The sequence below is a fragment of the Mustela erminea genome, chromosome X (assembly GCF_009829155.1).
Source record: "Mustela erminea isolate mMusErm1 chromosome X, mMusErm1.Pri, whole genome shotgun sequence".
NCBI classification, from domain to species: Eukaryota; Metazoa; Chordata; class Mammalia; order Carnivora; family Mustelidae; genus Mustela; species Mustela erminea.
Window position 1 is genome coordinate 21,326,856 of NC_045635.1, and position 14,326 is coordinate 21,341,181.

At 43.9% G+C, this 14,326-nt stretch overlaps 1 long non-coding RNA gene across 1 annotated transcript; it reads right to left on the minus strand.

The window, feature by feature from the left end:
- Positions 1 to 583: 583 nt before the first annotated feature.
- LOC116583215 lies at positions 584 to 14,013 on the minus strand. Its single transcript, XR_004282652.1, has 3 exons — positions 13,538 to 14,013; positions 11,345 to 11,531; positions 584 to 1,269 (listed from the first exon to the last, which is right to left on the minus strand). It is a non-coding gene; the product is annotated as an uncharacterized LOC116583215 (long non-coding RNA).
- Between the last annotated feature and the right edge of the window lie 313 nt (positions 14,014 to 14,326).

Consider the following 14,326-nt stretch of genomic DNA (forward strand, 5'->3'; position numbering starts at 1 on the left):
TTCTGTACCCACAGCAGCACTTGCTATTTTCAGTAATTTCTGCTTTACCTATTCTAGTAGGTATGTGGCAGTATGTTGTTGTGGCTTAAATTTACATTATAGTAATGGACAGCGATGTGAATAGTTTGTCATCTCCTTATTTACTATCCATACATCCTCTCTGGCGAACTGTGTGTTCAAAAGCCATATGCTCATTTTCTATGTAGATTGTTTCTTGATGTTAAATGTAGAGAACTTTTTTAGGGCAGTGGGGGATGGTATGCATGTGATCAAAGCGTCGTTAGCTAGATACCAAAGAAAACACAACCCAAGTCTTTGATCAGATAGGTGACTGGTAAGTATTTCTCACCGGTACATAGTGGAGGTGAGCTGTGTGCCTTAAAGCTTGGGGTGGTCCTGTGGCCTGCAGTAAATGCATAGGACATCATCAGTGGAGGGAAAATTTTAAAGCTCTGCCCCTGAATCTTCCCAGTGTGCCTTGGGACCAGCAGTTTCTACTGCTTCATCGTGGGACCCTGAGAGACCACTGCTCTTGGTATCCATGCGGTTATGGAAGGACAGCACATCCGAAACCTTACAGGTAAGTACGAGCCTTTATTATTATTTGAATTTAGTGTATGGCTTCGAATTATCAAATATCACAGTAAATCACATTGTAAGGCCAGTATTTCTTTTCAGTAACCCTTGAGCATGGATGCGTGCTCGCAGACACACATGACTGGTAGATGTCGGTGTGCATAGTCACGCCGAGACCTTCCCAGCAAGAAGGTAACGTTGTTGGTATAGTCCCTCTTGCTCAAATATAAAATGAACAGTCATGACGAAGGACATGCTGAAAAGAATACAAAGAACTCTTCTTTGTGGCCTTCTAGAATGCCTCTGAACACTTGGCAGGTAGTCTTTTGCCTTAAGTTCAAAGACATGCACTCTGCCAAGCATTTCTATGGCCTTGTCAGCAAACTGGGTGTCTCCAGTGACGGGAGCTTAAATGGTGGCAGCAACTGCCCGAGACTGGTCTCTAGAAGACTCTCCTGGGCGTGACCAGGAAGGGCTACCGCTCCCCTGAGGAATAGATTGAAGAATTCCTGAACATAATGGCGCTGTAGGCTGGGAGGAAACTCTTCACCTGTGGGAGGCCAGGAAGCTCATGACCAGACATTTGATGCAGGAAAAGTACCCCAGGACCACCAGGCGCCAGATGGACATCCTCCATGCTCTGAGTTCTTATGGGGCCTGAGAGCCCATGCGGAGACCTGAAGGAGTGAAGTCCTGGAGAAAGGTTTGAGAAAAGTCACTTAGAATGCCCACAGTTCCTTTCCTTACCAATATGATGAGGCTTTCAGAAGTGAGGGAGAGAGAGTAAAAGGGACATGTCGCAAGGCTTGGCTGGTTTCTTTAGTTTTTTTAGTTTGTGGTTGAAGACCACAGTCTTGGGAGTCCCTCCCCACCGCCCCCATACACAACTGCACACTCTTTGCCCATTTTCTCCTCCCCCCCACCACACACAAGGCACCATCCCATTTCTGCCCTTCTCTCAGCCACACCCACACTACACTACCCCTGCCCATCTTCCCCTTCCTTTCCTGCTCATCCCTACTACTCTCTGCACATGCAACTACAGTGGAAAGTTCCATCTTCTTCCTTCCCTGTCTCCACCTGTGCTGTGCTTTCCATTTGTTACCCACACTCTTCTCACCCTTACCCCTCCTTCCTGTTGACCCTCCCCTCCTCCGCACACACACTCACTACGGCAGCCTTCCCACCCTCACTTTATCTACTGGTGGGCAGGCTCCCTTGTCTTCCCTTACGCACTTACGCACATTGCTTCTCCTCTTGTTCTCTTCCCTTTGTTTTCTGTACACACACTATACTAGACTCTCTCTTTCCTTCCCACCTCCACACACACACAATAGAATCCCTTCCTTTTCCTTCTCCCTACACACTACGCTTTCTGATTTTCTCTTCCATTCCCTCTCCCCCGACACTACCATGTCCTGTCCCTCCCCCCCCCCTTCCGTTTCTGACTCTGCCATCCTTCTCTCTCACAAACACCGCAATCCCTTGCCATTGGCCCCTTCCCTCTTCCACAGCCCACACCGCCCCGTTCCCCCCCCACTCTCTCTGTCATCCCCTCCTCTACCTTCCTTTTTTCCCCTCCACACACACTGTACTCTAACTCCTCTTCTCATTTTTTTCTCCACACCCGACTGTTATTTCATTTCCCTTCCATTCTCCAAACACACACAATGCTACACGGCCTTTCGCCAGTGTTCCCGTTTCTTGTCCCCATATACACACAACGCTACACCCGTCCTTTTCTACACACGCTACACTATTCCTTCCCCTTCCTTCTCTGTGCCAACATTCTACAGGATCCCCTCTCCAAACATACACACGACTTCATTCACTCCCCTCCTTTGTTTCCGTGTTCTGCAAACACACGCCACCCTATCCATTAACTTCCCTAGCCACAAATTCTACACGATTTCCTCCCTTCTCCAAATATGCACACATTGCCATATCCCTACCCATTCCATCTACACACACACACACACACACACACACACACACACACACACTATATTCTCCATTTTCTTCTCTTCCCTCAGCCACACAAGAACACAAACTACTCCATTCACTGCCCTCCTGTGCTTCCCTGTTCTACATACACACACTGCCCTATCCATTCTCTTCCCTAACCACGAATTCTACAAAACTTCCTCCCTTCTAAATATGCACACAGTATCCTATCCCTACTTTTTCCTTCTCCAGACACACTATATTTTCCCTTGTCTTCCCTTTCTTCACACAAGAACACAAACTGCTCCATTCACGTCCATCATTTGCTTCCCTACTTCACACACACCACCGATCCATTCTCTTCCCTATGACAGATTCTACAGTGTTTCCTCTATTCTGCAAATATGCACACAGTACCCTAACCCAAGGCTTTCCTTCTCCAGAACACTATATTCTTCGTTTTCTTTCCTTTCCTCAACTGCACAAACACACATACATTATTCCTTCTGCTTCCTCTCTGTGCAAACATTGAACACGATCCTTCTACAAACACACACACCCCATCCATTCTCTTCCCTATACACAAATTCTAGACTATTTCCTCCCTTCTCCAAATAGACACACACTACCCTAACATTACCCTTTCTTTCTACACACACACACACACACACACGATATGCTCCCTTTTCTTTGCTTTCCTCAAAGACAGTAGCGCACACACTACCCTCCCTTGCTTCCCTGTACCACAAACATTCACCCCTATCAATTCTCTTCCCTATACACAGATTATAAACCATTTCCTCCCTTCTACACGAAGATACATACTACCCCATCGGTACCCTCTCCCTGTCCAACACACACGATTCTCCACATTCTACACTATGGCTTCTCCAAACACAGACCACACTATTCACATCCCTCTTTGCGTCCCTGTTCTACACACACACACCACCCTATCCATTCTCTTCCCTACACACAAATTCCACAGAATTTCCTCCCTTCTAAATATACACGTGGTACCCTATCCCTAATTGTTCCTTCTCCAAACACACTATATTCTCCCATTTCTTCACACAAGAACACAAACTGCTCTATTCATGTCCATCCCTTGCTTCTGTGTTTTACAAAGACACACCACCCACTCAATGTTCTTCCCTATACACAAATTCTAGACTATTTCCTGCCCTCTATGTACATATCTTTCTCCAAAAACACTATACTCTCCTTTTTCTACCCTTTCCTCAACCACACCAAAACACGTACTACACTATCCATTCCCCTTCCTTCTCTGTGCAAACCTGCCACACTATTGTTTCTGCAAACACACACACAACTCTTTTTTTTTTTTTTTAGATTTTTTATTTATTTATCAGAGAGAGAGAGAGGGAGAGAGAGCGAGCACAGGCAGACAGAATGGCAGGCAGAGGCAGAGGGAGAAGCAGGCTCCCTGCTGAGCAAGGAGCCCGATGTGGGACTCGATCCCAGGACGCTGGGATCATGACCCGAGCTGAAGGCAGCTGCTTAACCAACTGAGCCACCCAGGTGTCCCCACACACAACTCTCTTAACGTGACTCCTTTGCTCCCTGTTCTGCAAATACACACCAGCCTAGCCATTCTCTTCCCTATACAGAAATTATACACTATGTCTTCCCTCTCCAGTTATACACAGATAACCCTGACCTACCCTTTCCGTCTCCACACACACAATATATTATCTCTGTTCTTCGCCCTCCTCAACCACACAAACTCGGACAATAAACTTATCCCTGCCCTGTACAAAGATTCTACACTATCACGTCTCCAAACACACACAGTGCACTTACTCCATCCTTTGTTGCCCCATTCTAAAGACACATAAAAACCGATTCATTCGCTTCCCTATAAACAAATTTAAGACTATTTCCTCCCTATTCCAAATGGACACATCTACCTATGCCTATATTTTCCTTCTGGAAGCACAGTATAGTCTGCTTTTTCATTCCCTTCCTGACCCACACAAACACACCACTGCAAATTCATGTCCAGCCGTTGCTTTGGACTAAAAAACACACCACCCTGTCAAATCTCTTCCCTATACATAAATTCTACCCTATTTTCTCCCTTCTACAAATATGCACACATGGACTGTCCCTTTGCTTTCATCTGCCACACACTAGCACTGTCTTCTCTCTTTTCTTCCCTTTCCTCATACTCACAAACTCTACTACACTATACACGACCCTGCTTGGCTTCTCTTATCTAAAAACACACATCACCCAATCCATTCTCTTCCCTACAAATTCTAGAATATTTCCTCACTTTTCCAAATGGATACACACGTACCTATGCCTCCAATATCCTTCTCCAAAAACACTGTACTCTGCTTTTTCTTCCCCTTCCTCAACACACAACTACACAATTCACGTCCCTCATTTGAATTCCTCTCTTGGAAACACACAACCTCTCAGTTCTGTTCCCTATACCCAAACTCTACTCCATTTTCATCTTTCTCGGAATATGCACACACGACACTTTCCTTTCCCATTCCTTTGCCACACATTGCACTATATTTTCCCTTTTCTACCCTTTCCTCATTCTCACAAACACTCTGCTACACTATTTACAACCCTGCTTAGCTTCCCTGATCTACACACACACACCACCCGATCTATTCTCTTCCCTATACACAAGTTCGAGACCACTTCCTCCCTTTTCCAAATGGACACACACTATCTATGCCTCCAATTTCCATCTCCGAAACACTATACTCTCCCTTTGCTTCCCCTTCCTCAACCACACCAGCACACAACTACACTATTCACGTCTTTGCTTTGCTCCCTATCTTAGAAGCACAGCACCCTGTTAATTCTCTGCCCTTTACACAAATTCCACCCTATTTTCTCCCTTCTCCTAATATGCACACCCGGCACTATCCTTTCACATTCCTTTGCCCCACACTTGTGCTGTCTTCTCCCTTTTCTTCCCTTTCTTCATCGTCACAAATACTCCACTACACTATTCATGACCCTGGATGGCTTTTGGGATCTACAAATACACCACTTGCCATCGATTTTCTTTCCTAGACACAAATTCTGGACTATTTCCTCCCTCTTCCAAATGCACACACAACCTATTCCTCCAATTCCCTTCTCCAAAACCATTATACTCTCATTTTCTTCCTCTTCCTGAACCAAATAAACACAGAACTACCCGATTCACATGCCTATTTGCTTCCCATCATTGAAACACACCACCTTGTCAATTCTCTTCCCTAGACCCAAATCGTACCCTATTTTCTTCCTTCTCCAATATGCGCACTTGGCACAATCCCTTCGCTTGCCTTTGCCACACTCTTGCACTGTATTCTCCCTTTCCTATTTGTACAAACACACTACTATACTATTCACGACCCTCCTGGTCTTCCCTGTTGTACAAACACACCACCCTGCCAATTCTCTTCCCTATATGCAACCTCTACCCTATTTTCTCCTTTCTGCAAATAGGCACAGATGACTCTATCTTTTCCTTTTTATATTCCACACACTTGCACTGTCTTCTCCTTTTTCTGCCCTTTTCTCATCCTTACAAACGCTCTCCTGCACTAACAAGACCTCTTTGGCTTCTCTGATCTACAGGCACACACCAGCCGATCCATTCTCTTCCTTAGACACAAATTCGAGCCTATTTCCTCCCTTCTCCAAATGTATCTACACTACATATACCTATCAGCTTTTCCAAAAACACGATACTCTTTTTTTTCTTCCCTTTCGTCAACCACAGAAACGAACTACACTATTCACGTCCCTCCATTACCTTCACTCTCCTAGAAACACACAACCTGTCAACTCTGTTCCCTACACAAAAATTCTAGGCCATTTTCTTCCTTCTCCAAATATGCACGCAGGACTCTATCCTTTGCCTTTCCTTTGTCACACAAATGCACTGTCTTCTCCCTTTGCTTCCCTTGTCTCATCCTCACAAACACTCTACTACACAATTCACGGCCCTGCTTGGCTTCTCTGATCCACAAACACACACGACCCGATCTATTCCCTTCCCCATACACAAGTTCGAGACCACTTCCTCCCTTTTCCATATGCACACACACTACCTATGCCTTCAATTTCCATCTCCAAGAACAGTATACTCTCCTTTTTCTTCCCCTTCCTCAACCACACGAACACACAACTACACAATTCACATCCCTCATTTGATTCTCTCTCTTGGAAACACACAACCTCTCAATTCTGTTCCCTCTACACTAATTCTACCCCATTTTCTTCCTTCTGTGAATATGCACAGACGACACTCTCCTTTCCCATTTCTTTGCCACACAAGTACACTGTCTTCTCCCTTTTCTTCCCCTTCCTCATCTTCACAAATACTCTACGATACCATTCACGACCCTACCTAATTTTCAAGATCTACAAATACACACCATGCGAACGAATCTCTTTCCTATACACAAATTTGAGACTATATCCTTCCTTTTCCAAATGGACACACAGTACCTATGCATCCACTGTCCTTCTCCAAAAACACTGTACTCTCCTTTTTCTTCCCCTTCCTCAACCACACAAACACACAACTACACAATTCACATCCCTTGTTTGATTCCCTCTCTTGGAAACATACAACCTGTCAATTCTCTTCCGTATACACAAATTCTACCCCATTTTCTTCCTTCTCCGAATATGCACACACGACACTCTCCTTGCCCATGCCTTTGCCACACACACTTGCAGTGTCTTCTCCCTTTTCTTCCCTTTCCTCAATCTCACAAATACTCTACGACACCATTCAGGACCCTGCTTTGCTTCTCCATTCTACAAACACACACCACCCAATCCATTCTCTTCCCTACACACAAATTCAAGACTATTACTCCCTCTTCTAAATGGACACACACTATCTATGCCTCTATCCTCCTTCTCTGAAAACACTATAGTCTCCTTTTTTCTTGCCCTTCCTCAACACACAAACACACGACTACACTATTCACGTCCCTCCTTTTCTCCCGTATCGTAGAAACACACCACCCTGTCATTTCCCTTCCCTATGCACAAATTCTACCCTATTTTCTCCCTTCTCCAAATATGCACACAATATCATATCCTTTCGCTTTCCTTTTCCACACATTTGCACTGTATTCACCCTTCTCTTCCCTTTCCTTGTTCTCACACTCTACTACACTACTCACGACCCTCCCTGGCTTCTCTGATCTACTAGCACACACCATCCGATCCATTCTCTTCCCTACACATTCTAGGCTATTTCCTCCCTTTTCCAAATGGACACACGGTACCTATGGCTCCACTGTCCTTCTCCACAAACACTGTACTCTCCTTTTTCTTCCCCTTCCTCAACCACACAAACACACAACTACACTACTAACTTTCTTCCTTGGCTTCCCTCTCATAGGAACACACCATCTTGTCAATTCTCTTCCCTATACAGAAATCCTACCTGTTCTCTTCCTTCTCCAAATATGCACACATGACGCTACCCTTTCCCTTTCCTTTTCCACACACTTGCACTGTCTTCTCCCTTTTCTTCCCTTTCCTCGCCCTCACAAACACTGTACTACACTATTCATGACCCTGCTTGGCTACTCTGATACACCACCCAATCCATTTCTTCCCTAGACACAATTTCTAGTCTATATCTTCCCTTCTCCAAATGTACCCACACTACCTATGCCTCCATTTTCCTTCTCCACAAACACTGTACACTCCTTTTTCTTCCCTTTCCTCAACCACACGACTACACTGTTCACGTCCCTCCTTTGCTGCCCTCCCAGAGAAACACCCTCCTTGCCAATATTCTTCCCTATACACAAATTCTCTCCTATTTTCTCCCCTCCCCAATTATGCACACAGGACACTCCCCTTTCCCTTTCCTTTGCTACACCCTTGGCACTGTCTTCTCCATTTTTTTCTTTTCCTCATCCTCACAGTCTACTGCAGTATTCACGATCCTGCTTGGCTTCCCTGATCTACAAACACACACCACCCGATCTATTCTCTTTTGTATATACAAATTTTAGACTATATCCTACCTCGTCCAAATGTACGCACACTAGCCTATGTCTACATTTTTCTTCTCCAAACACATTACTTTCCTCCTTTTCTTCCCTTTGTCCCTATCCACAAAAATATGTAATTTACTATTCACGTCCCTCCTTTGGTGCCCTATTCTACATACGCACCCCAGACCATCCTTTCTCTTCCATAAACACAAAATCTCCATGATTTCCTCCCTTCTCCCAATAGACACACAATACCCTAACATGACCCTTTCCTTCTACAACACAGAATATATCCTCCCCTTTCATCGCTTTCCTTAGAGGCACTAGCACACACACTACTCTTTTCATGTCCCAACACTGCTTCCCTGTTCTACAAACACTATCCATTCTCTGCCTTACAAATATATTCTATACTATTTCCTCCGTTTTCCAAATATACATGCACTAACCTGTCCTTTTACACTAGTACACTAGTGCACACACTACCCTTCCCTTTCCTCAACCACACTGTCGTGTCTGCAAATCACAGAGTACTCGATTCATATCCCTTCCTTTGATTCCCTGTTCTGGACACACGCCACCCTATCCATTCTCTTTCCTATAGATAATTCTACACTATTTCTTCCATTCTCCAATTGTATACACACTACCATATCGCTACCCTTTCCTTCGGCACACAGACACTATCTACCTTTTCTTCCCTTTCCGCAAACACATAAACACACAGAATACACTTTTCCTTCCCATTCCTTCTCTGTGTAAACATTCTACACTATCCCTTCTCCAACACACACCACTCTTTTCAAGTCCCTCGCTTGCTTCCCTGTTCTACAAATGCACACGACCCTATCCATTCTCTTCCCTATATACAAATTCTACATTATTTCCTCCGTTTTCCAAGTGTAGTCACTAGCCCATCCCTACTTTTTCCTTCTCTGCACACACTGTACTCTCCTTTTTCTTCCCTTTCCTCAACCACACAACTACACTGTTCACGTCCCTCCTTTGCTGCCCTCCCAGAGAAACACCCACTCTGCCAATTATCTTCCTTATACAAGGAAGGAATACCCTATTTTCTTCCTTCTCCAAATATGCACACAGGACACTCTCCTTTCCCTTTCCTTTGCCACACACTTGCACTGTCTTCTCCCGTTCCTTCCCCTTTCTCATCCTCACAAACACTACTACACTGTCCATGACGCTGCTTGGTTTCCCTGATCCACAAACACACACCACCTGATCGATTCTCTTCCCTATACACAAATTCTAGACTATTTCCTCCCTTTTCCATATGTACACACACTACCTATGCCTACATTTTCCTTCTCCAAATACCTTATATTCTTCATTTTCTACACTTTCCTCAACCAAACCCGAAACACACACTACACTATTCCTTCCTTCTCTCTGCAAACATGCCACACTATCTCATCTGCAAACACACACACAACTCTCTTAACATGACTCTTTTGCTCCCTGTTCTGCAAACACACACCAGCCTATCCATTCTCCTCCTTATACACAAATTCTACACTATGTCTTCCCTCTCCAAATATAAACACTCGACACTGTCCCTACCCTTTCCGTCTCCACACACACAGTATTTTCTCTGTTCTTCCCTCTCCTCAACCACGCCAACACATACAATTCACTATCCCTTCCCTTTTCTTCCCTGTACAAACATTCTACACTATCACTTCTCCAAACACACACAGTACACTTACTCCCTCCTGTGCTTCCCTGTTCTACAGACACACACCACCCGATCCGTTCTCTTCCCTAAACACAAATTCTACAGTATTTCCTCCCTTCTCCAAATATACACATACACATACACATACATATACCATACCATTTCCTTCTCCACACAGACACTATATTCTCCCTTTGCTTCCCTTTTGTCAACCGCAGAAACACACAATACACTATTCCTTCCACTTCCTTCTTTGTGCAAACATTTTACACTACCCCTTCTGTGAACACACACTACTCTATTCATTTCCCTCCTTTGCTTTCTTGTTTTTCAAACGCCTACAACCCTGTGCATTTTCTTCTCTAAACAGAAATTCTACACTATTTCCTCCCTTTCCCTTATAGACACACACTACCCTCTTCCTACCCTTTCCTTCTCTACACATACACTATATTCTCCCTTTTCTTCCCTTTCCTCAACCACACACAGAATACACTATTCCTTCCCTGTGCAAACATACTACACGATCCCTTTTTTACACTACTCTGTTCACTTCCCTACTTTGCTTTCCTGTTCTACAAACATACACCACCTTATCACTTCTCTTCCCAATACACATATTCTATACTATTTAATCTCTTTTCCAAAGATACACACACTGCCCTATCCCTGCACTTTCTGTTACCCCCCCCCCCCCGCCACACACACACTATATTCTCCCTTTTCTTTCATTTCCTCATCGGCACAAACACATGCAATTCCATTCCTCCCTTTTCTCTGTGCAAACATTCTACACTATCCCTTTTCCAAACACACACACTACACTATTTATTCACGTCCCTCCATTCTTCTAACCACACACATACACACCAGATACTTCATTAGCCCTTCCCTTCTTTTTCTGCTCGTTCACACTCCACTGTCCCTTTTCTTCCCTTCTCCCCTCCCCATCACAGAAACATTATGTTTTCCTTTCCCTTCCCTTCTCTATGCGAACATGATACTATGCCTTCCCTTGTCCACACCCAGCTTCTACATTATGCTATACTTGCATGTCGTCCCTTCCCTTTACCACAGACACACACACAGTCCCTTCCCTTCCCACACACAAACAATAGAGTACCTTCTTTTCATCTCTCTTGCCATTCTCCTCATGGCCTGTCTTCCGTTCTGCAGAAGGTGTTCAGTCAGCACTTAGTTCGGCTCCAGAAGGAATTGTTCTATAAATAGGTGTAGATTTGGTATCTCCATGGAGGAGGGGACTTCAGCGTCTTCCTCCATCACCTTCTTGGACCAGAGCACTCTTATTTCTGTGTGTTGCATTTAAGAGTAGGAGATATGTAGTTTCAAAAGAAATTTGGCAACACTTCCCTCTTATTTTGTGATATGGAACAGGGTATCACTGCACTGAGTAGGTGTTTCAAAGACAGTTGACTCATTGCTTTCCTAATACTTTCAGTCAGTCACTCTCTAAAATTAAGATACATATGTGAATTTGCTAAACTTATCTAAGAATGCAGGAGAAAATAAAACTTAAATTAGATAACATGTTCATTGGTTCACTTATTCTCTGAACATTAGCTGAACATGTGCTCTCATGGAAGATATTCTTGAGGATGCTATGGATTTTTTGTCTAGGAGCAGCTGGAAACTATGAGGTATCAGGGTACTATAAGAAGAATGGAAGATTTGCACGTCCAGCTGAGAGTAGGTAAGTGCCCATTTGGACATTTGGGAAACCAGTTTTTCAGTGGAAAGAAGGTTTTAAGCTTAGCTATGTGGTGGGTGAGGTAAGGTGAGGTAAGGTAAGGGTGAGGTATGTGGGAGATGCTCAGATGGAGAGACTAGAGCGTAGGCTGCAGGATGGCTCTTCATAGTTACTTGTGAATCCTGGATAACCTAGGAAGTTTCCAGGGGGAGAGGCAAGGTAGGTGTTATAAGTACCTGTGTCCGTGCATTTGATGACGGTTTGCGAAGTATTTGTTTTACATTCTTAACTCCAAATATATGCTATCTTCCATAAACAAAAGAAAGGAAAGGTGCGGGGCACCTGGCTGGTTCAGTTGGTAGAGTTTGTGCCTCTTGATCTTGGGGTCATGATCCATGTTGGATGTAGAGATTAGTTAAAAAAATAAAAAATGAGGATGACTCAGAGAATGGATACAAGAACCCCAAGATGGAGGTGAGAGCCTGGGGAATTAATCTTGGGCTTTGAATTCTACTCCAGGAACTGACAATAGTTGCTCAGTGGTATTTCAGAAGTGCTACTGTCCACTGACTTTCATACTTCTCATGTGCCTATTTCTAAACAACAGTGTCTATAGACAGGATCCTATTCCTCTCCTGCCATTATACATTGGATGTGTTAGGACAGATGAACTACCTTCTTGCTTCACAGGTCTACAAATAGAGACTCATTCTTCCCCAGTGGTATGCTTAATAAATTTCCTCCCAAGAGCCTCATCATCTGCAGCTAGATTTAGAGATTTAGATGATGGGACTTGGATTTTGAGCTGATTTGTAGTGGGATAAGATGTTTTGGGATTTGGGGAGAAGGTGAATGAATTTTACATAAAGTAGGAACATGAGATACTATGGCCTGGAAGGTGGACAGTGGCAGACAGAATCTCATGGGATTCCTATGATCCCCACCTCCTGGTGATGGCCCTTTTGTGTACTCCTATCCTTAAGTTTAGGTAGGGCCTGTGACTTGCTTCTAACCATACATTCCAGAGACGGTGATGAGATGTCAGCTGCATGATTACATTATATGTGTTGGGGAAATAATGAGAAGCAGACTATCATGCTGACTCAAAAATTCGTCTCCACAAAATATATGTACAATAAAAAACAAATTGAACTTAGTAAGGAGAGATCATAAGAGATCTCCTTAGTAAGGAGAGATTATAAGAGATCCCTTCCTTCATAAGGGATACCTGCAAAGATAGAAAGGGAACTATTGCATTAGGGAGACTCTATGCCCCTACAATCTGCATGGATGTCAAGCCTCCGTGAGGCAAAAAGAGTTTTCCATTTGGAGAGAGGATACACAAAGCTGTGTATGTGTAGAAGCAGGATAAAGGATAGTGTGATTAGACAGAAGATCAGAGAACGTTTCGCCCTGAGGCCAGTCTGTTCTCAAGAGGGGTTGTGTGTTGGCTCAGCTGAGGGCAGGCCTGGAGGAGAAAGAGAAGCCTAACCAAAGTTGGGCTACCAAGCAGCTGGGTTAACCATTTTATGAGGCCAAGAATGGGATTTTTGAGAATCTGTGTCTGGCCCTGTCATAGGTAAACAAACGAGCAGCTACATGTCTTACCTAACTCATACGGAGAATGGACCTTTGAGGTGAGCTGTTTCCTGGAATTCAAAGGAGGTGGACTTCCTGACGTTCACTGCTGTCCCGGGTCACGGGGCTCAGACAGTATTGGCCATGATCATGGAGGAAAGAACAAAGTTTTATTGCTCAGTAAGCAAAAGCAAAGTCGAAAAGAAACGTTCCTCTTCTATGTCACCAAGCTGATACAACACATTCTGTCCATTTTCTCAAGAGGAAAGAGAACTAGTCTGCAAGGAAGAGGATGTCATGTGTCCATTTGTCACACCTATTTCTTCCTAACTGCGCACGCTCACTGGGGTGGTCCTCTGTGATAGCTTTATCCGAACGAAAACATTCCTGGGACGTAAAATTGTTGAGAAGTTTCTTCAGCTTTTCCCAGAGAAAGGTTTTCTATTTACATCTTTTTAAAGTAAATGCTATTTAAAAAGGTGAGGGTGATGAGACTCCCCCCACACCCCGCCATTTAGTGGCACCAGAAGAATGAAACTTTTTTATTTTTAACTCTTTTATCCTTATGATACCCTACAATTGTTACTACAAAATAGTAACAGTACGGTTTTACGAATTCTCTCCATTGCCACTGCTGTCTTTCTCTGGGCAAACCGCAGCCATCTATATAGCCAGTAAGTCCATAGTAAATTATAAGGCAAAGCAATTACAAAAATAAAGTAGGATAAATTCAGTACATTATTTGCCTTGGGGGAAAAATCTTTAAGTATATCACACTAATAGTGGACGGTTAAAGCAAATTCTTGATTATCAACATGC